A 22,433-nucleotide genomic window follows, 5' to 3' on the forward strand; every position below is an offset into this window, starting at 1 on the left:
AAAACACAACAACACAAAACAACACCAAAAAACAGCAGAGGCAGAAAAGCACAGGAAGAGGAAGCTGTTTCTAGCTTTCCTTGCCGTAAACAATAATTGGTTCTGCTTCCCAGAGTACAAGATTCACGTGGTATTCTTCTCCAACACTCTCAATCACTTGGTGACGTTTGAAGGTTTAGAACAACTTTTAGAAAGAAAATGAGCTGGCCTGAGGAATAAGCCACAGCCTAAATATTAGCAAGGACATGAGGTCATGATTTGGAGTGCAGGGATAACTGTCCAAACAAAGTATCTGTCTATGTACTAAGACTAATTCTAGTCTCACAAATTATTCAGCTTCTTCCCACTATCATTTCTAGTATGTGATCTCTCAGACTTATCCCAAATGACCCATCTATAGAGTTGCTGTGGCTAGCTCCAGTGTGTTGGCTCGTTCTGACAGTTGAGAAAGTGTTGGTCAGGGATCTTTGGCTGTGTAATAAAAATTATAGAATACTTTGGCTGTGGTAATGTATCTTGGTCAACGTAGTATGATTTGTAGATGTTACCTATCCTGAAGTTTTAGCTACTGTTACTGTTCTGTCACAATCTGCTGAAAGAAGTATTATTTCACTTAGGAAATTTTATTTGGAGTTGATGTCAGTGAAGCATAAACACTGCTTTTTTTTTTGCCAGTCCTGGGCTTGAGCTCAGGGCCTGAGCACTGTCCTTGGACTTTCTCAAGGCTAGAGCTCTACCACTTGAGCCTCAGCAGCACTTCCGGCTTTTTTCTATGTATGTGGTACCGAGGAATCGAACCCGGGTCTTCATGCATGCTAGGCAAGCACTAGGCCAAACTCCCAGCCCCGCATAAACACTGCTTTAAAATGTCTTATGGAAATATGTGTTTATCCTATTTTATCTTCTGCACTCCCTGTGGCTTTTGCAACTTAAAATGTTACTAACATGGACCTTTCCCACTTTATTCTTCTGTTCTTGACAAATTACAATTTCTCCATTAGAATTATGAGCCTGTTTTACATCACTTAAAATGAGAGTGACTAAACATGGATTCTAAAACAATGGATAAAATATAATTTAGAAGGATAGCCTAGTGGTAGAATGCTTGCCTAGCATTCATGAAGACCTGAGTTCAATTCCTCGGTACCACATACACAGAAAAAGCCAGAATTGGTGCTGTGGCTCAAGAGGTAAAATGGTAGCCTTGAGGAATGCCCAAAGTACTCATGCCCTGAGTCCAAGCCACAAGATTGGCAATAATAATAATAATAATAATAATAATAATAATAAATATATATAATTTAAATACATTCTAATGCCCTTTTTTGTGTGCTACTCCTCATTCTTGAGCTCATGGTCTGGTCTGGGTACTGACCATGTTTGTTCAAGACTAATGAAGTACCACTTAACACACATGTTCTCTTCTAGGTATTTGTGATTATTTATTGGTGAATTGAGTCTCTCAGACCTCTGAGTAGGTAAGATTAGAACCAGGAGCCACCAAAGCCCAGTTACAATACCAACTTTTTTTTTGCCAGTCCTGGGGCTTGAATTTAGGACCTGAGCACTGTCCTTGGGCTTTCTCAAGGCTAAAACTCTACCATTTTAGCCAAAGCACCACTTCTGGCTTTTTCTATGTGTTACTGAGGAATGAAACAGGGGTCTATGTGCCTGCCAGGCAAGCACTGTACCACTAAGCCAAACTCCTGGCACACAATACTGACTTCTAAATACAGATTCTGTTTCTAATTAAACAACCTGAAATAAGACAGGAACAGTAGTTCACGACTGTAATAGTAACTACTGAGGAGGCTGAGAAATCTGAGGATCGTGGTTCAAAGCCAGCCTGGGTACAAAAGGACCTTGAGACTCTTATCTCCAATTAACCTCTAGAAAATGGAAAATGAGGCTTGACTCAAGGGTAGGGTGGTATCCTTGAGCTAAAGAGCTCAAGGACAGTCTTCAGGCCCAGGGGTAGGGTGGTAGCCTTTAGCTGATGAACTCAGGGACAGCACCCAGGCCTGGAGTTCAAGTCCCATGGTTGACTGAAAAGCAAAACAAACAATAACAAAAACCCAAATCCAATATTTTTCATCCTTGGCTGAGGATGGTTGGTTGGGATATTTTATATTGTGTCTTTATTAGGTGCTATATGTCCAGGAGGATATCCATGTTTAACCTAGAAATGAATTGCTTTTATAATGCTTACCAATTAATGGAGTGTGGATTGGTCCTAGGTGAAGAGTTTAAGGTGTTATTTGAAACAAAAGATTCTGCTCCCATAAGAAAGCTTTCTGTGGGGACAGTAGTTTGGCCTAGTGATAGGGAGTGCTGTCTAGCATACAGGAAGATGTGGGTTTGATTCCTTGTTACCACTTACATAGAAAAGCCAGAAATGGTGCTACGGCCCAGGTGGTAGAGCATTAGCCTTGAGAAAAGCCCAAGGACAGTGCTTAAGCCCTGACATCAAGTCCAAGACTGGCAAAAAGAAGAAAAGAATGCATAGCCAGCATGGTGGCTCACACCTGTAATCCTAGCTACTCAGGAGGCTGAGATCTGAGGAGTTCAGCGCAAAGCCAGTCCAGACACTAAAGACTGTGAGACTCTTAACTCCTAGGAAACAGGAAGTGCTGCTGTGGCTCCAGTGGTAGGGTAAGTAGCCTTGAGCTGAAGAGCTCAGAGTCCAGGCCCCATGTCTGACAAAAAAGAGAAAGAGAGGGAGGCAGGGAGGGAGAGAAAGTTTTTTTTGCTTTTCTAACCCTTGCATCATGTTAGTTGGTTTATTTATTTCTTTATCATTTTCTTGTGTGGAGGGGGGAGGATCCTAGGGCTTGAACTCGGCCTGGGCACTGTCCCTGAGATCTTCAGCTCAACGCTACTACCCTACCCTTGAGCCAAGCCCCACTTCCCATTTTCTTGAAGCGAAATCTCAGGTTCTTTCTGTCCTGGCTGGCTTTCAACCTGATCCTCAGATCTCAGCTTCCTGAGTAGCTAGGATTATAGGCGTGAGCCACCACACCCAAGGTGTATAATGTTTTGAGCAGAAAAATCACACAGGTTCTTTCCTGACTACCTCATTTGCCTTCTCTTCCAGCCATGCTTCCAGAATCTTGTGTTCATTCCCAACAGCAAGAAAGAATGAAAGGATCTCTGGTGAGTTGCTTTTTCTCACTTTGTTTTACATTTCATTTTATTAATCCAATGGTGTTCAAGATTTATATTTCTGTTGAAAAACATTCAGCTTTAGGAACATGTGCATAAGTCACATAAAAATAGTTTAGCAAACTTTCAAATCTGCACTTTCTGAGTGCAGATTTGCCTCAATTTCTTCATAGTTTTTATTTTTGCTGTAAGAAAAAGTCATGGCCAGGAGTATGGCCAAGTGGTAGAGTGCTTGCCTAGCATGCACGAAGACCCAGGTTCGATTCCTCGGTACCACATACATAGAAAAATAAGTCGGTAGTCGTGCTGAGGCTCAAGTGGTAGAGTTCTAGGCTTGACAAAGTCCAAGGACTGTGTTCAGACCCTGATCTCAAGCCCTGGACTGGGAAAAAAAAAGAAAAAGTCACATTTTTTATATGATTCAGTAACACCTAGGAGATGACATCTCATTGCATGTGAAGATATGCTAGTAACTGGTCAGAAATCCCATCCTCATGATTAACCTTATATTATCTTAATGAAGTCTTAGTGGTGTTGCTAAAATAGGGTGGTCACACATACCTTCTAATGTTCCAGGGAACTGAGTAAGCTATAAGTATTTACTCTCTAGGAGTGCTTTTGGACTGTTTTGTGGTCTTGGTCTTATGTAAAATTTAGGCTATATTTGATTATGCAGTTTGTGTTGTTTGTGTTCTTTCTAGAAATCCCTCTTTTTTTGTAAGGTGTCTTCACATGATTGTTTTCTCTAATTCCTGTCTTCATTGTCTGTTTCTTGCTCACTAGCTTTCTTCATTTCTCTTCTTATTTTTGCATCTGTTTTTCTCTGTCTCTTTTTCTTTTATCAGTCCCTCTTCCCTCCATATGTCTCTCACTTTTTTTCTTTCCTTCAAATGATCTGTCTGGGAGCTAGATTTCCTTCCTGCTTTCCTGATCAAATTGCCTTTGCTGACATGACTCTTAGAATTGATATTTTTCTCTTTTTTTCTTCTGCATTGTGGGTCTTGAACTGTGCGCCTGGATGCTGTCCTTGAGCTCTTCAGTTCAAGACTACCACCCTACCCATTGAGCCACAGAGCCACTTCTGGTTTTCTAAGTGGTTAATTGGAAATTAGAGTCTCATTGACTTCATTGCCTGGCTAGATTTGGGCTGGATTTCAACGTGCTTTAAACCAGCTTTGAACTGAGATCCTCAGATCTCAGCCTCCAGAGTAGCTAGGATGACAGGCATGAGCCATCACACCCTGCAAATTGATACTTTTCTTATCAACAATGTAGGAAAATTGTTTTAAATGTAACCCTAGACAATTCAACAAGATAGCAGTGCCAAAGAAAATTAGGAAAATACAAAGACATAAGCAGATAGAGACACAGGGACATGGGGTGGGGTGGCCAGGGCTCCCCAGACTTACTGGCACTTGAGTACACAAGCAAGTATATTTGCTCCAGTTCACACAGGGAAGGTTACCATGGATACATGTAAAACATAAAGCATCTAGGGGCCGGGAGTTTGGCCTAGTGGTTAAAGTGCTTGCCTAGCATGCATGAAGACCCGGGTTCGATTCCTTGGTACCACATACATAGAAAAAAGCCGGAAGTGGTGCTAAGGCTCAAGTGGTAGAGCTCTACCCTTGAGAAAGTCCAAGGACAGGGCTTAGGCCCTGAGCTCAAGCCCAGGACTGGCAAAAAAAAACATAAAGCATCTATATTAATACTACAATCAGAGCCACAAAAGAGTTTGGGAGAGACACTTGTTCACTTATTTCTTTGAGTCTGTAAACTAGAGCCCAGAGAAAGTCCAGATGTGAACTTCACCTTACCTAGCCTTAAAGACCAACAGCAGGGCCATGAGTGTGGCCTAGTGGTACAGTGCTTGCCTAGTATGCGTGCAGACCCAGGTTCAATTCCTCAGGACCACATACACAGAGAAAGCCCGAATTGCCAAGCGCAGTGGCTCACACTTGTAATCCTAGCTACTCAGGAGGCTGAGATCTGAGAATCACGGTTCAAAGCCAGCCTGGGCACTAAAAACTGTGAGGCTCTTATCTCCAATCAATCAACAGAAAATGGGAAGTGGCTCTGTGGCTCAAGGGATAGAGCAGTAGCCTTGAGTTGAAGAGCTCAGGGACAGTGCCCAGGCCCAGAGTTCAATCCCCAGGACCCACAAAAACAGAAAAAGAAAAAGCCAGAAGAGGTGCTCTGGCTCATGTGGTAGAGTGCCTGCCTTGAGGAATGCCCAAGAACTCTGGGTCTAGGTACCATCCCTAAGCAATTCAGGTCAATATTTTATGTAAGTCTAAAGCATTCATGTAGAAGAATAAAATTCCAGACATGGTGTGCTTATAACTCAGGGATAATGACTTGATGGACATGTGCCATTACAGAAGCTGGTGTCATTTGATGATGTAGCTGTGCATTTCAGCTGGGAGGAGTGGCAGGATCTGGACAATGCTCAGAGGACCCTGTACAGAGATGTAATGCTGGAGACCTACAGCAACCTGGTGTCATTAGGTGAGCAAAAGTCAAGTTAACTTGCAAGGTCAAGTGACTTGTTATTTTATAGATACATGAATATTTATCAAACTTTCAATGCTATTTAAATGTAAGATTCCAGGCCTTGAGAAGTATCATTTCTTTCTAAAGAAAACCTAAGGTACTTTTGTTCTCATTCTTCAGGATACCTAATCAGCACTTTGACAAAAGTTCTAAATTATGTTCCCACTAATGGAGACAACCTTCCAAACTTACACAGTAATTGTAAGTGGATAAACAGTCTAGAATAGAATATATATCATTATTGGAAATATGATCTACAAGTAACTAAACAGTGAGTTTATAATGGAAACTGGCACTAGGTGCTTTATTTCATGCCTGTAATCTAAGACACTCAGGAGGAAGAAATCTGAGAATTCTAATTTGAAGCCAGCAATGGCAGAAAAGTTCCCATGAAACTCTCTAACTCCAATTAACCCCTCAAAAAATGTTAGTGGAGGGCCGAGAGTTTGGCCTTGTGGTTGAGTGCTTGCCTAGCATGCATGAAGACGCATGCATGTCAATGGAGCTGGGACTCAAACTGGTAGATTTCTAGCCTTGAGCAAAAGAGCTAAGTTTATGCCATACAAAATGAATCCAGAGCTGGGGAAAAGTCAACCATGGAGCCAGTGAGAAATGAGAAAAAAAGATTGAATAGCTACCTTGTGAGCGGGATGTCTGAGATCTTACAGCAATGATGACCCAGCATATTCAATAATTGTCCACTATTTCTAATATACAGGGCCCTGTGTTCCCAAACCTGTTTTGATTGTCAAGCTAGAGCAAGGTGCAGAACCATGGATAGGAAATTCCTCTGACAAGAATATCACAGGTGAGTTAATGCATCTGCATATTGATGTTGGAGCCTGAGCCCACTTGGTAAATTCATGTTGTGATGTACTGAGCAATAATGTTCTAAGTCCTGTGTGTGGAACCTAGGGGATTCTTTGTGAATGAATCAAGGATCTTTTTTTTTTTTTGCCAGTCCTAGGCTTGGGCTCAGGGCCTGAAGCATGCTCTTGGGTTTTCTCAAGGCTAGCTCTTTACCACTTGAGCCATAGCACCACTTCTGGGTTTTTTTCTTTGTATGTGGTTCCAAGGAACTGAACCAGGTCTTTGTGCATGCTAGGCCAAACTCCCGGCCCTAAAAATCATATGGTGATATAATGAATTCTATGTGGCAGTAGAATTAAAGGTAGATTTCTCTGTGGAAATCACTGTGAAACAAAATTAAATGAGAAAGCTGGGAGCTGGTGGCTCATGCCTGTAATCCTAGCTACTTAGGAGGCTGAGATCTGAGGATCAAGGTTCAAAGCCAGACCGATCACAACAGGACATTAGAGTCTTCTCTCCAATGAACCACTAGAAAATGGCAAGAGGGGCTGTGGCTCAAGAGGTAGGGCAGTACCCCTGAGCTGAAGAGCTCAGGGACAACACCCAGGTCCAGAGTTCAAGTCCCATGTCTGATAAAAAAAAAAGAAAGAAGGAAAGAAATGTAGAAATGAGATTTCATTTTCTTTGAAACTAAGACTATAAAGGTATGAGGAAACAAGGAATACGTCAGAGCTTTATTCTCTGGTAAGCAAGACTGGGATTGAGAACCAAACCTTGATTGCCTAGATGGACAAAGACAGGGTTCTATTCCTCAGTACCACATACATAGAAAAAGCCAGAAGTAGTGACTTAATTGATAGGGTTCTAGCCTTGAGAAAACCCAAAGACAGTGGTCAGGTCCTAAGGTCAATCATAGTACTGGACGGAAGAAAAAAACAACAACAAAGTTTTAGTCTAGAGAAGAAATTAACTAGCCAATGAGCTGGAGTATTTCTGGTCTTCCATGGTTCTGAGGGACAGGAGTGTCAGAAAAGGAATTTTGATGAGACTTCAAATGGAAAGAAACAAATTTCAAAACTCCCAAATACCTAAATTGAGACTTTAGTGATAAGTTATAACTGAAGGGATGTGGGTGTAAGTCCTTACTCTCAAGAACCATTCTTGCGTAGATCAAAGGCAAACAGGCATATAAACCACTCTTGTGGTCTCTGAATCTAGAAAATATTCTTGTTCCTCACTTAATGGTTAAGAAGCAAAGCAGCATTGAAGCTGGGTAAGGTAATCCTAGCTGCTACTCAGGATCTGAGGATCAAGGTTCAAAGCCTGCCTGGGCACAAAAGGACCTGAGACTCTTATCTCCAGTTAACCTCAAGAAAACAGGAAGTGGGGCAGTAGCTTAAGGATAGGGGCTGTAGCCTTCCACAGAAGAGTTCAGGGACAGGGCCCAGGCCTATGAACCACACAAAAAAAAAGTTTAAAAGAGAAGCAAAGCAGCACAATATGTAAATTATTTCTCAAAAATAAAAGGCAGCTATTCCCCAATGTATAAACAAAACAGTATTTGAAAAAAAAACAGCTGCAGGTATACTGTAGGCAGTGCTCAGCTTAAAACTGTAGCAATACATAGTTGGATAATTTGAATAAATATTTCTTGTGATATAAAAAGAAAACTAGGGCCGGGAGTTTGGCCTAGTGGTTAAAGTGCTTGCCTAGCATGCATGAAGACCCGGGTTCGATTCCTCGGTACCACATACATAGAAAAAAGCCAGAAGTGGTGCTGAGGCTCAAGTGGTAGAGCTCTAGCCTTGAGAAAGTCCAAGGACAGTGCTCAGGACCTAAGCTCAAGCCTAGGACTGGCAAAAAAAAAAGAAAACTAAAACACAGAAAAATATTATTGTCATTGTAAAATATCATTTTCTTAATAAGTTGGGGAGAAATGCATGTATTTCTCACAAATAAATTTCCACTTTTATATTTTAAAATATCTAAGACTTAGGATGGGAAAGTAAAGTCCTTACCTTTACATTAAGGAGTATTTGGATCTCATGTATGTTTGTGTCTTTTTTTCTATGACTCATTTTAGATATCCAAGTAATGGAAAATGTGTTTAAGACCTGCCAGGAAAGGCCACAGGAATGTCTTTGTGAATTAGCAGTTGCAAGGAGTATCGAAGCAGAGGAAAACATGAGATTAGCAACAACTTTTAATTTGAGCTCCACACATAAGCCAGAGCTGATTAGTAATAATGGGAACACCTTGGGGATGAGGACTGAGGAGTTCATTAAGTGTCACAACACTCTTCTCTCTCCTGAGCGTGAGGAGATGCATGCTGCATATAGGTCTCGCATGTCTCCTGTTGTTGAACAATCCCTCAGATATTCAGAGCCTTTTAGTCAAAATTGTGACAGTCCAAAAGAGCTGCAATACCATAATTCTGTTCTCCCTGCCCAAGAAATTCTCCAGGGAGGGAGGAAAAATGCTGAATGTACTGTGTGTCGAAAAATATTCTACTTAACACCGACCATCACTACACAGTTGAAAATATAGAGAGGAGAGACTCCTCGTACATGTAGTGAATGTGACAAATCTTTCAGGAATGAAATACGCCTTATAGTACCTCAGAGCAAATATCCTGAGATATCTGATAAGTATATCAAGTGTGAAAATTTAATTTCTGAGAAGTCAGACCTGATGTTCTAACCTCAATCTCCAACAGAAGAGAATCCTTACAAATATGAGGAACATAAGAAAATTTCTACCCAGAAGTCAACTCTCAGCAGGCATCAGAGAACTCACACAGAAGAGAAATCTTATGAATGTAATAAATGTGGGAAGTCTTTCAGACTGAAGTCATACCTCACTTTGCACCAGAGAACACACACAAGAGAGAAACCTTATGAATGTAACAAATGTGGAAAGTCCTTCACATGGAAGTCAGTCCTCAACAGACATATGACAACTCACACAGAAGAGAAACCTTATGAATGTAACCAATGTGTAAAATCTTTCAGACAGAAGTCTTCCCTGAATTTGCATCAGAGAACACACACAGGAGAGAAACCTTATGAATGTAACCAATGTACAAAATCTTTCAGACTGAAGTATTACCTGAATTTGCATCGTAGAACACACACAGGAGAGAAACCTTATGAATGTAACAAATGTGGAAAATCTTTCAGACAGAAGTCTTCCCTGAATTTGCATCAGAGAACACACATAGGAGGGAAACCTTATGAATGTAACCAATGTGGAAAATCTTTCAGACAAAAGTCTTCCCTGAGTTTGCATCAGAGAACACACACAGGAGAGAAACATTATGAATGTAACAAATGTGGGAAGTCTTTCATCCGGAAGGCAAAACTCCATGTTCATCAGAAAACACACACAGGAGAGAAACCTTACGTGTGTAACAGATGTGGGAAGTCCTTCGGATGGAAGTCCAACCTCGGCATGCATACAAGAATTCACACAGGAGAGAAACCTTATGAATGTAACCAATGTGGAAAGTCTTTCAGATGGAAGTCTTCCCTCAATTTGCATCAGAGTGCACATACTGGAGAGAAACCTTATGATTGCAACAAATGTGGTAAGACCTTCAGGTGGAAGTCGCATCTCGGGAGGCATAACAGAATTCACACATATGAGGAACCTTATGAATGTAACCAAAGTGGGAAGTCCTTCACGCAGTATTCACCCCTCAGGAAGCATAAGAGAGTTCACACACATGAGAAGCCTTAGCAATGCAATAAATGGGAAAGACTTTTTAGTCTTTGAAGAAAACTCAGCTTCTGTCACAGAACCAACACAAGATAAAAACCCTTAATGACGGGCCGGGAGTTTGGCCTAGTGGTAGTTGGCCTAGTGGTGATGGATGGGGAAAGACCATCATAATTTGCACCAAGGACCTGAGAGCATCAATTTCTCCACTGCTCCCTTAAAGTCTGCTGTGTATGGTCCATGCATTAAAAACCAAATGACTTACTATTTCAAATTCAATTTTTGAATGGAAGGTAGGGTGGAAGATACTACTCCTTGTTTATTGAAAAATTTGCACAATAGGAAAATGTTTCTCATCACCTTTTGCTTCAAGTTATTTATGAAACATTCAGAAAACATGTAAGTACACACTTTTGGGGATATATTGTGTGTGGGGGGGTGTTTGTATCTCTATGTCTGTGTACACAAGTCGTTTAGCTTGAAGTTGCAGCAGAAGCACTCCTTTAGCATCTTTGCTCAATGCTAATGATTCCCACTTGAGCCCCAGCTTTACTCCTGGTTTCTTTGGTGGGTAAAGACAAGAGTCTTAAGTATTTGGTTTTGGATGAGTAAGTCCAAAATGACTTCAGTGCTTCCTTTATATTTAAACACTCACTGATGGTGAGTCACTTGTGATTTAGTGACACTTAGCCTGTTCTTTTGTTCTGCTGAAAGTTTTAATAAAACACCAGTATTCATAAAGTGAAGGACCTGTGTTTTCTCACTGTTATGGATGTGAAGTTAACAAGAGGATGAATATCTTTCTACCACCAATAATTATTCTTTTAACTAGGTCCCTTCAGAATTTTGTACCACAAAACAACTAAGAGATAGATTTGTTAAACTTACAGTAGTGAAAAACTTAAAAGCATGGCTGGGCGTGGTGGCAACTCAGCAGGCTGAGATGAGGATCAAGGTTCAAAGCCAGCCCAGGCACAAAAGGACCTGAAAATCTTATCCCCAGTTAACCTCTAGAAAATGGGAAGTGGGGCTTGGATGCAGGGTTGTTCCTTGAGCTGAAGACCTCAGGGACAACCCCCAGGCCTAGGTTAGGGTGATAGCCTTGAGCTGAAATCCTCAGTGACAGGGCCCAGGCCAAAATCAAGTCCCATGACCCCCCTGCTCCCTCCCCAATAAAAATTAGAAACATGGAAAAGATGAGGAACAGCAGCTAGTTAGAAGATGATTGTGGAAATCCAATGGATGTGAACTGGATGTTTAACCTACTAGTGGAGTGTTTTCCTAGCATGCACAAAGACCCAGATTTGAGTACTCAGTGCCACATACATAGAAAAAGCTGGAAGTGGAGCGGTGGCTCAAGTGGTAGAGTTCTGGCCATGAGAAAGTCCAAGGACAGACTCAGGCCCTAAGTTCAAGCTCCAGGTCTGGCTAAAAAAAAATCCAAGGGATGAGAGAGACAACTAGATACAGGGAGAAATGGGGTAGGTATTTGAAGTACAGTATTATGTTCCATGTTCTCATTCTGCAATGACTGCATATACAAAGCCAGATTGCATGTTTCTTTGTCATGAGGACAGTCTCATGGATGGTTATGGATGATAAGACGTTAAGCTAACATACTGAAAGATACCGAGCAATTGCACAAAAGAATCATGCATTTCTATTTCCTCTTCTTGACTGCTCACTTGTTCAATCCACCACGCATCTCCTTCTACATTCTCCTGACACTTCAGGTTCCCTTTGCTTTTGCATTTGGAGCCTGTCTCTTCCACTTCTTCTCTGATAGTTTTGTAAGCAACACAGATATGACTCCTCCTGTTGCTCTGACTCTGCTTCGTATTCTTTGGCTTTCTTAATGAACTGAACTTCATCATCCTCATCTGAGGATTCCATGGGGGCATAGTCTGGTTTCTTTTTTTTCATATATTTTTACTGTAATTAATAGAAGGGTTCTATAATATTCACCAGACAGAAGGTGCATTACCTCCCAAAGGTTGATACCCTTTCTCATGTCTTGGTCCCCATTTTCCTCCCCCCATCCCTATCCATCATCTTGTTTTCCCCCTTCCCTATCCTGTTTCAAATAACTAAATATGCATATATATACACAATATATCAGATAACAAGGGGAAACACTGTAACAATATGAGATATCCAAGGGATAGCAAAAGAGATGAGAGATAACATAGTATATTACGCTCAGTGGGGATAGAAATCTGATGGGACCTTCCAGACTGAGAAACAGTCTCGTGGATTTGTGTTTGGCATCCAGACAAGTGAGTGCATTTCTTAACTGTCAGCCAAGACAGAGGAGGACATGAATAAGTGGACATGAATAAGCACCTGTCAGACCCCTGGATGTGGGCAGGTGGAGAAAACATAGGAATGTAGATACCATGACTGGTAGGGCCAAAAAAAGAAGGGTAAAAGAAGCAAAGAAACCAGGTGCTGGTAGCTCACGCCTGTCATCCTAGCTACTCAGCAGTCTGAGACCCTAGGATCACAGTTCAAAGCCAGCCTAGGACAGAAACTCCATGAGACACTTATCTGCAATGAACTACTGAAAAACATCTGGAATGGGTGCTGTGCCTCAAGTGATAGAGCACTTGCCTTGAGTGAAAGAAGCTAAGTGACAGCACCCAGGCCCAACGTTCAAACCGCAGGGCTGGAAAAAAAAAGTTGCAAATGACAAGGAGGTGGCCAAAAATAGAGGGACTCTAACTTGACAAACAATAGAATGGTAAGTTGCACTCAGAAGTCTTACACAGAATCTCGAAATCCCTGAGACATATCTATCTACGTATCCTATCTGTTTATCTAAATACATATTCTTTATGCATTTATATATTTGTATAGAGAGACAGATTAATACATGTGGCTATACATGCATACATAGCCAGACACATATGGGTTGGTAGTATAGTTCATGTGAGTTTGTGTGTGTTTCTGTGGATGGGTATCTCTGTTTAAGATAGAATATGTGTAAATATCTTTACAAAACTTTGACAAAATGTAGATAGACATAAGCTGTTGGGGGAATCTGAAAGGACAAGATAATTCACAGGCACCTTTATCCTTATAAATTCCCCAGCAAGTTTTAATTTTTTCATTATTTTCTTTTTCTAATCCAGTACTAAGGATTCCTCTCAAGGACCAGGTGCTGCCAATTACTATTTTTTTCTCATGACTGGTACAAGAAGAACTGAATCACAGTTCCACTTTTGGCTTTTTTTTTGTGCTTAAGATAAAGATCTCTATCAGTGACTTTTTTTCCAGGGCTGGCTTCTAACCAGGATCCTCAGATCTCAGCCTACTCTATAGCTACAATTAACAGTATGAGAACCCAGCACTGGGCATATGAGAATTCAGTTCCAATGCACAGGGCAAGAAATTCTGGACTCTCTCAACTCCAATTAGCTACAATAAGCTAGAAGTGAAAGACCAATAACTTTGACGAAAAGATGCTCAGGGTTATCACATAGGCCCTGAAGTAAGCCCTAAATCCTATACACACCTGTGCATGCACACACTGGCACACATACACACACATGCACACACAATATCTCAGGCAATATTGTATCTTGAATTAATATCCAGAGATTGGACAAAAGCATAGCAAGTTATGAAATCTGTTTTTCTTGTCTATGTTGAGGGAAAGGAATAGGTCACAAGATGCAGAGTGAAGACTACAGAGGCAAATGCTGTGTATGAATAGCTATCCTTTAGAAGGCCCTAGGACAGGGCCGGGAGTTTGGCCTAGTGGTTAAAGTGCTTGCCTAGCATGCATGAAGACCCGGGTTCCATTCCTCGGGACCACATACATGGAAAAAAAAAAGCCGGAAGTGGTGCTGAGGCTCAAGTGGTAGAGCTCTAGCCTTGAGAAAATCCAAGGACAGTGCTCAGGCCCTGAGCTCAAGCCTAGGACTGGCAAAAAAAAAAAAAAATGTGCCAGAGGCAAAATGCTGAGAAGGCACTGTGAAGCAAAATGGCTTGTGCAGGATGAGGGGAATAGTGACAGTTAAGGTTGGATCTTACCTAACAAAGGCTCCTTGAGCCTGAGACCAGGCTAGTACCTAGGCTTAGTTAAAGACGTTGGGATTTTACAAACAAGGCATGCTGTTTACTACATCCACATGTATCTTGTGAGGTGGGAGGGAAGATTCAGCCTCCAGTATGTCTTTGGGGAGGTCTTCTGTGAGCAAGGAGCTTTAGTCATTGGGCCCTGAAAGGTGACCCTACCTTCCTCACAATGGAACAGAATATGGAACCCTGGTAACCAAGCCACAGTAACTGACAACCAGCTCAAGCCAGCTCCCTTGGCCTGTGGCTCAGGAACTAGAAAGATGTTGCTGTGCTGTTGCCAAAGGTCAGGAGACTCGAGTCTCAGGCATGAGAGATATGGATGCCTCGCTAGAAGATGTAGATGCTGGATCAGTGCCAAGCTACAAATCCAGTATATCAGGTCTTTCTCTAGGAAGAAAGCCAGGAAAATCCAGGGCAACTCAGATGAGGTATATTCCTGAGAGGAAACCCATTTGACCCCACCATCCTCCCCACACACTACAACCTTGTGTGCTTTCAAGTGTCTATACTGAGATGACAGTTTGTGTCATTTTCAATCTACTCTCTCCCAATTCCTCAGTGTGAAGTGTGCTCCCATTTCTGTTTGAATGATCCATTGTTTTTGCCACCATAGTGTGACCATGAGTCAGCTCAGACTCTGAATGAGCCTTGTAACGTATGGATCCTGGAGGAAGGCCTGTTGGAGACGCTGCTGATAACGCTGATCCCTGCCTACAAGAAAGGTGATCTCTTTTATGTGGGAAATTTCCTGCACAATTTCAGACAGTGGGGGACAATGGAGCAGTTGCTGGATATTCTCTTGAAAAAGTGAGTGTTCCCCCTCCAAACCCAGGCTTGCTCAGCCCCTCCTGGACCAGCCTTGGAATACGTGGCCCTTCTCTGAGCCTGTTTGATTCACTGGGGGGGTCCACAGGGGAGCTTAGCATGATACAAGTGCACAAGCTGACTACTTTATTAAGACTGGGCCACCATGCCATTTCATTTCCCTCACAAGCTACTGGAATCTCAGCAGTGTGCTTACTGACAAGATAGATGACAGGCATGAGTGAGTGGCACCCAGTTGCAGCCCCCACCTCGGTGAGGTCCTATGAAATCCCATTTTCCAGTAGGAAATAAGGTTTCAGTAGCAATGGCCGAGGCCTGTGAAGTACTGGAGACAGAGGAAAGGCTGGGGGCTGAATCACTTCTGAGTCATCAGGTAGGGATTATGTTAGCTTTGCCTGTTAGAACCTCAAAGCACTTACATGTTGGTGTGTAGTCCAGTCCTGCCACTTGAACTCAGGCCCTGAGTGTCATCCCTTTGGTGTTCAAAAATCAGCACTGTACCATTTGAGTTATAGGTCAAGTTCTGGCTTTTTGCTGCTTAATTGAAGACAAGTGCTTCTAGACTTTTACTCACTAGAGTGGCTTCCAACTGTGATCCTCAGATCTCAGCCTACTGAGTGGCTAAGATTAGAGGCATGAGCATTGACTTCTTTATTTAGAGCATTTATTTAATTAGAGCGTTTACTTCTTTAGAGATGCACTTTGGACAGATGCATAGAGGCCTCTTAGCAGAATTTTCATGGAACTGTATAGACATACGTCACTTGGGTAGTTTTATATTCCTGCCTGGGATTTAGCTAGCCCTGTACTTGTCATGTTCGCTCCATATTGGAAAACCATAGAGTTGACTTCCTTCTCTCCTTCCATCGCTACAGATCCATCCACCGTAGTTGGGAGGAAGATGAGCAAGTAAAGAAGTAAGTGGACTTACACAGAAATAAAAGATTTGTCATGTAAAACTGGGTATAATTTTTTTATTGATCATGAGACTTAAACTCTGGGCCTGGGTGGTGTCAATGAGCTCTTCATCTCAAAGCTATCACTCTATCCCTTGAACCATAGCATTAATTCAGGATTTTCTGGTGGATAATTGGAGATAAAGTTCCCACAGTCTTTTGTGCCTAAGCTGGCTGTGACCCTCCTTCCTCAGATCTCAAACTCTTGAGTAGTTAGACTTGCAGTCATGAGCCAGCAAGCCTGCCTAAAAATATTGGGTATTTTTGAGGCATCTAATCAAAGCACAAGTTTCTTGTTTGCACATCACTTATGATTTCTATCAGGTCTTGAGGTTGGGACTTAAGTGGATGTTAGATAACACAGTTTGAGGGCCCCCAAGGTTTGGCCTAGTGGTAGAGTGCTTGCCTAGCATGCACCAAGGCCCAGTTTCGATTGCTAGGTAGCACATCCATAGAAAAAAATAAAAAGCTGGAAGTAGTGCTGTGCCTCAAGTGGCAGAGTGCTAGCTTTGAGGAAAAAGCCCAAGGACACTGGTCAGTGCCGTAAGTTCAAGTCCCAAGACTGCCAAAAAAAATACATAACAGAGTTGTGGGTGTGATTGTGAGTGTGGACACTCATGAATTACAGCTAGGGCTGTGTGCAGAAAGTCAGATCCTGTGGGGAAACAACCTTCTCCTTGCCTATGACAGTGAGCATTTTGGAGGATTGTCTCTCAGAAGCTTCTGGAAACAGCGTGTAAAAGTCATCCTGTTCTCGGGTGTCTCTTTCCTCCTGCCAGCACACAAGTGCACATCTCTGCAGGATAGCCACAGCATTAGAGTCCTGCAAGAAAGGGGCTTTGGTAGAAGACTCAGGATGGAGAGAGAAGGGGCTCACTTTCCTTCTCCCCAATGTGCCCGCAGCATCGTGTGTTCCATGTTCACGATGTGGATGGACTTCTACCCCAGTGATTTCTATGAGGTCAAGAACTGCCACACCCTGACACGACTCAAGCTCTACATGAGGCTCCACATGCCGGCCTCGGAGCTGCTCTTCCGCTTACACATCCTTTTTGACCAGCTGGAGGAATGCGCGACCAGTAAGACCAAGAAAAAGAAGTCCTGGTGTGGGCGCCTCAGAGCCTGTGAGTAGGAAGCCCAGCTGGTCTAGGTACTGGTGGGCCCTTACTTGTACCCAGCTTGGCAAAATGCCCTTTATGGGTGGTGTTGGCCAGGTAATGTCAGTTCTCTGTTTGAAAGGACTCGGGCATAAGCACTCATTAGAAAAACCCTACATCTCCTCACTGTTCAGTCCAAACTCCAATTCTACAGCTTCCTCCATTAGAGCCTCATGGAAGTTGAGTGACACTTCCACTTGCAGAGTCCACTCTAAGAATCCTGTACCTATTTCCATTCTTAGGTTTGGGTCACCGTAGAAGAGCTTCTCCTGAACTCCAGATGAAAAACCCACCAGTGGAGCTGGTGACTGATGGACACGGAGAATCATCACTGCACTCCAGAAAGCATGGGCCTTCTGTAGAAAACACCAAACAGATTTGGAGTCCTGTGGTGGATATACCTTGTGCTCTGAACGCCATGTGTGACACAGTTGAACCCACAGATACTTTGGCGGAAGAGAAAGAGCAGCCAGAATTCACAGTCTACCCAGAGTCAGTCCACGTGAGTCAGAGCGACACTCCACTTACTGTGCAGGCTAAAGAGCCACATGCTGGGCTCATGGAAAATGTCCCCAGCTTATGTGTGGGGGAAGGAGCAAGTGCAGTCTCAATGCTAGATTCACTGGAGGAAAATGAATTGATCCTCACAGAATATCCAGACCCATCCGTCTCACCACAGGAGAACCAATCTCCAGTTGACAACCTAGAATCCATCCCCCTCTTAACTCAGGAAGGACATTCTGTTTCTCTTGAGGAGGGAGACACTTCTGAAGACTCTGAGGTAGAATTACTGCCTGAAGGCAACTTGGAGGCCAGTCTGGATTTAGAGCTTCCCTGTCCCCTTCCTAAAAAGATATCTCTTTATCTTGCTCTCATGATTGTTGTCAAGTGTTCATTGTATTTCCTTTTCTAACTATTAAATGCTCATTGTTAATATTATGGTGTACAGTTCGTCAGTCCTTATTATACTATGTTTTACTTTCAACCTACAATCTGATGCCCCAGACACATGGGTCATGGGTGTGGTAAAATCCAGACGGGTGGGAGGGTGGGAGGGAAATGGGGACTATGTCATTAGAAAGGGTATCAATGTTTGTAAAATTACGCACCTTCTTCTGGTGAATATAATGTAACCCTTCTATTAAGCACAATAAAAATATTTAAAAAAATAAAATATTAGACCTTTTACAAGAGTTTACACAATAAAAAAAACCAACTGGCCTGGACCTGTACAAGATAACCTTACTGGATATACAGGGAACTATGAAATGCATGGAATTGCAGGGAATCAAGGCCGGTCCTCCTTGGAGAGACAGGTTGGCTACCAAAGCTTAAGGACAGAGCAGATGCCTGTCAATTGGGAGAAATGCCAGAGTAACTGAAGTAATATGTGGGACTCTGTTATGTGAGTTCAAGTCTGTTTATGTATCCATTGTTCTTTGTACAAATATCTAAGAAAATTAAAACTCCACAGTAGCATCAAAAATCTACTTTGGCCTTGAGTGTGGCCTAGTCGTAGAGTGCTTGCCTACTATACAAGAAGCCCTTGAGTCAATTCCTCAGCACTGCATACACAGAAAAAGCCAGATGAGCCACTGTGGCTCAAGTGTCAGAGCACCAGCCTTGAACAAAAAGTGGACAAGGACAATTCCTGGTTCCTCAGTTCAAGCCCCGGGACTAGCCAAATAAGAATTCATACCATTTTCTGCATATTTTGAAATAGATCTAATTTATGTAACCCTACTTCTTTTTTGCCAGTTCAGGGTTTGTGCCACAAAGCCAAACTCCTGGCTTCAAACCTTACTATTTTTTACTCATTTAATTTTTTTACATAATCACATTTCATGCTGTCTTCATGAATACCATAAAGCATATGCTTAGTATAATATAATGGTAAAGGTAAAACTTAAGAAATTAATAACTAAAATTTCTTTACTTTTTATTTTTATTAGTATTATACCATTAGTACAATTTTATGAGAAAAGTTACCTAGAATGTTTATTTTAGAGTCAAATAATCCATTTTGATAAATGATATCAGCCTATATCATTTATTTCAACACGTTTCAAACTATTGTTTTCAATAATTAAAATACAAATATATTTGTTATAAATGAACGTTATGACTTGGGGGAGGGGTTTTGGGGGCAAGGGAAAGGGAGAAAAGGAGGGAGGGGGTAACAGTGTTTACAAGAAATGTACTCATTACATATATAACAGCAATCTCTTTGTATATCACCTTGACAACAAAAATCAAAAAAGTATAAAACTTTTAAAAGTCTACATTGGGGAGAATTTTTTTTTGCCAGTCCTGAGCACAGTCCTTGTTTTTGTTTTTGTCTTTTCTTAAGTCTAAAGCTCTATCACATGTGCCACAGCACCACTTTTGGCTTTTCTATGTATATTGTACTGAGGAATCGAACAGGGGTCTGCGTTCATGGTAGGCAAGAACTCTTCCACTAGGCTAAACTCACAGCCCCAGTGGGAAGGAAATTTTTGACAAAATATGTAGGAAATATGTACACTGAGAAGGAAAACCATCAACAGAAGAAATGATATTTACATAGATGGATAAACACATGCCAGTATCATGGCACATCTCCGTAATTCTAGCCTCAAGAGTGGCCTGTTTGGGCCAGGAGTTTGCCGGCTCAAGTGGTAGAGTGCTATCCTTTAGAAAGCCCTAGGACAGGGCCGGGAGTTTGTCCTAGTGGTTAAAGTGCTTGCCTAGCATGCATGAAGACCCGGGTTCGATTCCTCAGTACCACATACATAGAAAAAAGCCGGAAGTGGTGCTGAGGCTCAAGTGGTAGAGCTCTAGCCTTAAGAAAGTCCAAGGATGGTGCTCAAGCCCTGAGCTCAAGCCCCATGGCGGACAAAAAAAAGAAAGTCCTATTCAAGGCTGGAGTGTGGGCTAGTGGTAGTTTGCTTGTCAAGCTTGCACAAAGCCCTGGGTTCAATTTCTCTGTATCACATATACAATAAAAAGCTGGAGGTGATCTCAGAAGGCTTAGATCAGAGGATCACAGAGATCACAGTTCAAAGCCAGCCCAGGCACTAAACTCCATGAAACTGTTACTTCTAATAAGCACCAGAAAACCAGAAATGGCACTGTGGTTGTAGCCTTGAGCTGAAGAGCCCAGGGACATTGCCCAGGCTCAAAATTCAAGTCCCACATCCGCAAAACAGAGAGAGAGAGAGAGAGAGAGAGAGAGAGAGAGAGAGAGAGAGAGAGAGAGAGAGAGACCCAAAATGTAGATTTATAAAAGTTAAAAAACAAAAATTAAGTAGGGATATCAAGGCTTGTGAAGTATTATATTCTCTCTGGTGAATATAATGTAACCCATTAATTATAATAAAAAATTAAATGGCTATGTGTGTTTTCTTGTACTCTGTAGACTTCAGTTAGATTGTGTTGGGAAACACAATAGGAATCATTTTAAAACAAGGTTTCCATATTAGTTGTGGGTTTTTGTACATCACAAGAATATTTTCTGCCACGTGCTGAAGACTCATCTCTGGAATCCTAGCTACTCAGGAGCTGAGATCAGAGGATCATAGTTCAAAGCCAGCCTGGGCAAAGTCCATGAGACTCTTTATCTCTTATTAACCACTAAAATACCAGAAGTGGTGCTATGGCTCAAATTGGGAGAGCACTAGCCTTAAGCTGACGAGCTCAGGGATAGCACCCAGGTCTAGAGTTCACTAGCACAACGATGTTCATTTACCAGAGCAAAGATATGGAACCAGCCCAGATGCCCCTCAGTGGATGAGTAGATCAACAAGACCTGGTATTTATACACAATGGAATTCTATGCTGCTGTCAGAAAGAATGACACTGCCCCATTTGTAAGGAAATGTAAAGACTTAGAAAAAATCATATTAAGTGAAGTAAGCCAGACTCAAAGGAACATAGGCTCAAAGGTTTCCCTCATTTGTCCTAATCAGTAGAAACCATGTGCTCTCCTAGCAGAGATTTGCAATAGAACAAAACCTAGATACATAAGGCCATATAGAATATGATAAATGAAGAAACCTCCAGGTTATAGAAACAAAAGCCATATAATGAGTGATGGTTGTCTTTAATGTACTATGTTATCTCTCATCTCTTTTGCTATCCCTTGGTTATCTCATATTATGATAGTATTTCACCTGGTAATTTGAAGTCGGATAGGGAAGGGATGGGGGTGGGGGAGGGAAATGGGGACCAAGACATGAGACAGGGTATCAACACCAAGCACCTTCTATCGGTGAATGTAATGTAATCCTTCTAATAATTACAATAAAACTATATGAAGAAAAAGATACCCTGTAGATTGACAGGAGCCTTTTGCACTTGTAGATAATTAAAGACCTAATACCCGGATTGTACAAAGAAGTCAAGAAATGCAAGAGGCTAAGCGTTAACTACCCCATTAACAAAGTCAAGTAGAGACTACTTTGTGTATGTGTGTGTGTGTCACTCATGGGCTTGAACTCTGGGCCTGGGAGCTGTCCCAACAAAAGCAGCACCAGGCTCGCCTGAGCCCAGAGAGCACCCATTCCTCCCAACAACCCAACCAGGGCACTTTCTCACCTGGGCTCAGCTGGGGAGGCGCGGGACGCACCATCGCCGAGCAGGAGGTGGAAGATCGGATGTTGGAGTCCCCGAGTCACACCCAGATGAACTGGAACCTTCCACAAGAAGGCGAAAGCATAACTTAGGAAGTGGAGAAGAAGGAACCTCGAGCACATTGGCTCCACGGTGCCCAACATTGGCGTTGGCAGCGGTGACTCCGCATTCTCCCCCCCCCCAGCAGCGAGTTGGTGGTAGCGTCCAATTCCCGGAAGTGAGCAGCAGAAGTGAGCTGGAAGTGCCTGGGAGTCAGAGCCAGGGCTGGGCCGCCTCCACTTTCCTCGACGCCCCTCGGCCCACGGTTGTGGACCGGCTCCACCCTGCAGCAAGAAAAGGCAAGGCCGGCCGCCGTGAAGCAGCAGAAGGAGAAGCAGCTTCAGCAGGGGTGGCTCTGGGACTGGTGGCCCTGGTTTTCCCGTCCTACGTGGGGCTGTGGGCTCTGCACCATGAGCAGCAGCCCCACTGGGATCAGGGGCCACGCTGGTCCCCCTGGCCAGACAGGTGAGTGACTTGGGGTGGGGGGGCCAGGGATGCTCCATCCTCCTCCCGGACAATG

Source organism: Megascapheus bottae, chromosome 29 (assembly GCF_031878675.1).
Source record: "Megascapheus bottae isolate mThoBot1 chromosome 29, mThoBot2.hap1, whole genome shotgun sequence".
In the NCBI taxonomy this organism is placed as follows: domain Eukaryota; kingdom Metazoa; phylum Chordata; class Mammalia; order Rodentia; family Geomyidae; genus Megascapheus; species Megascapheus bottae.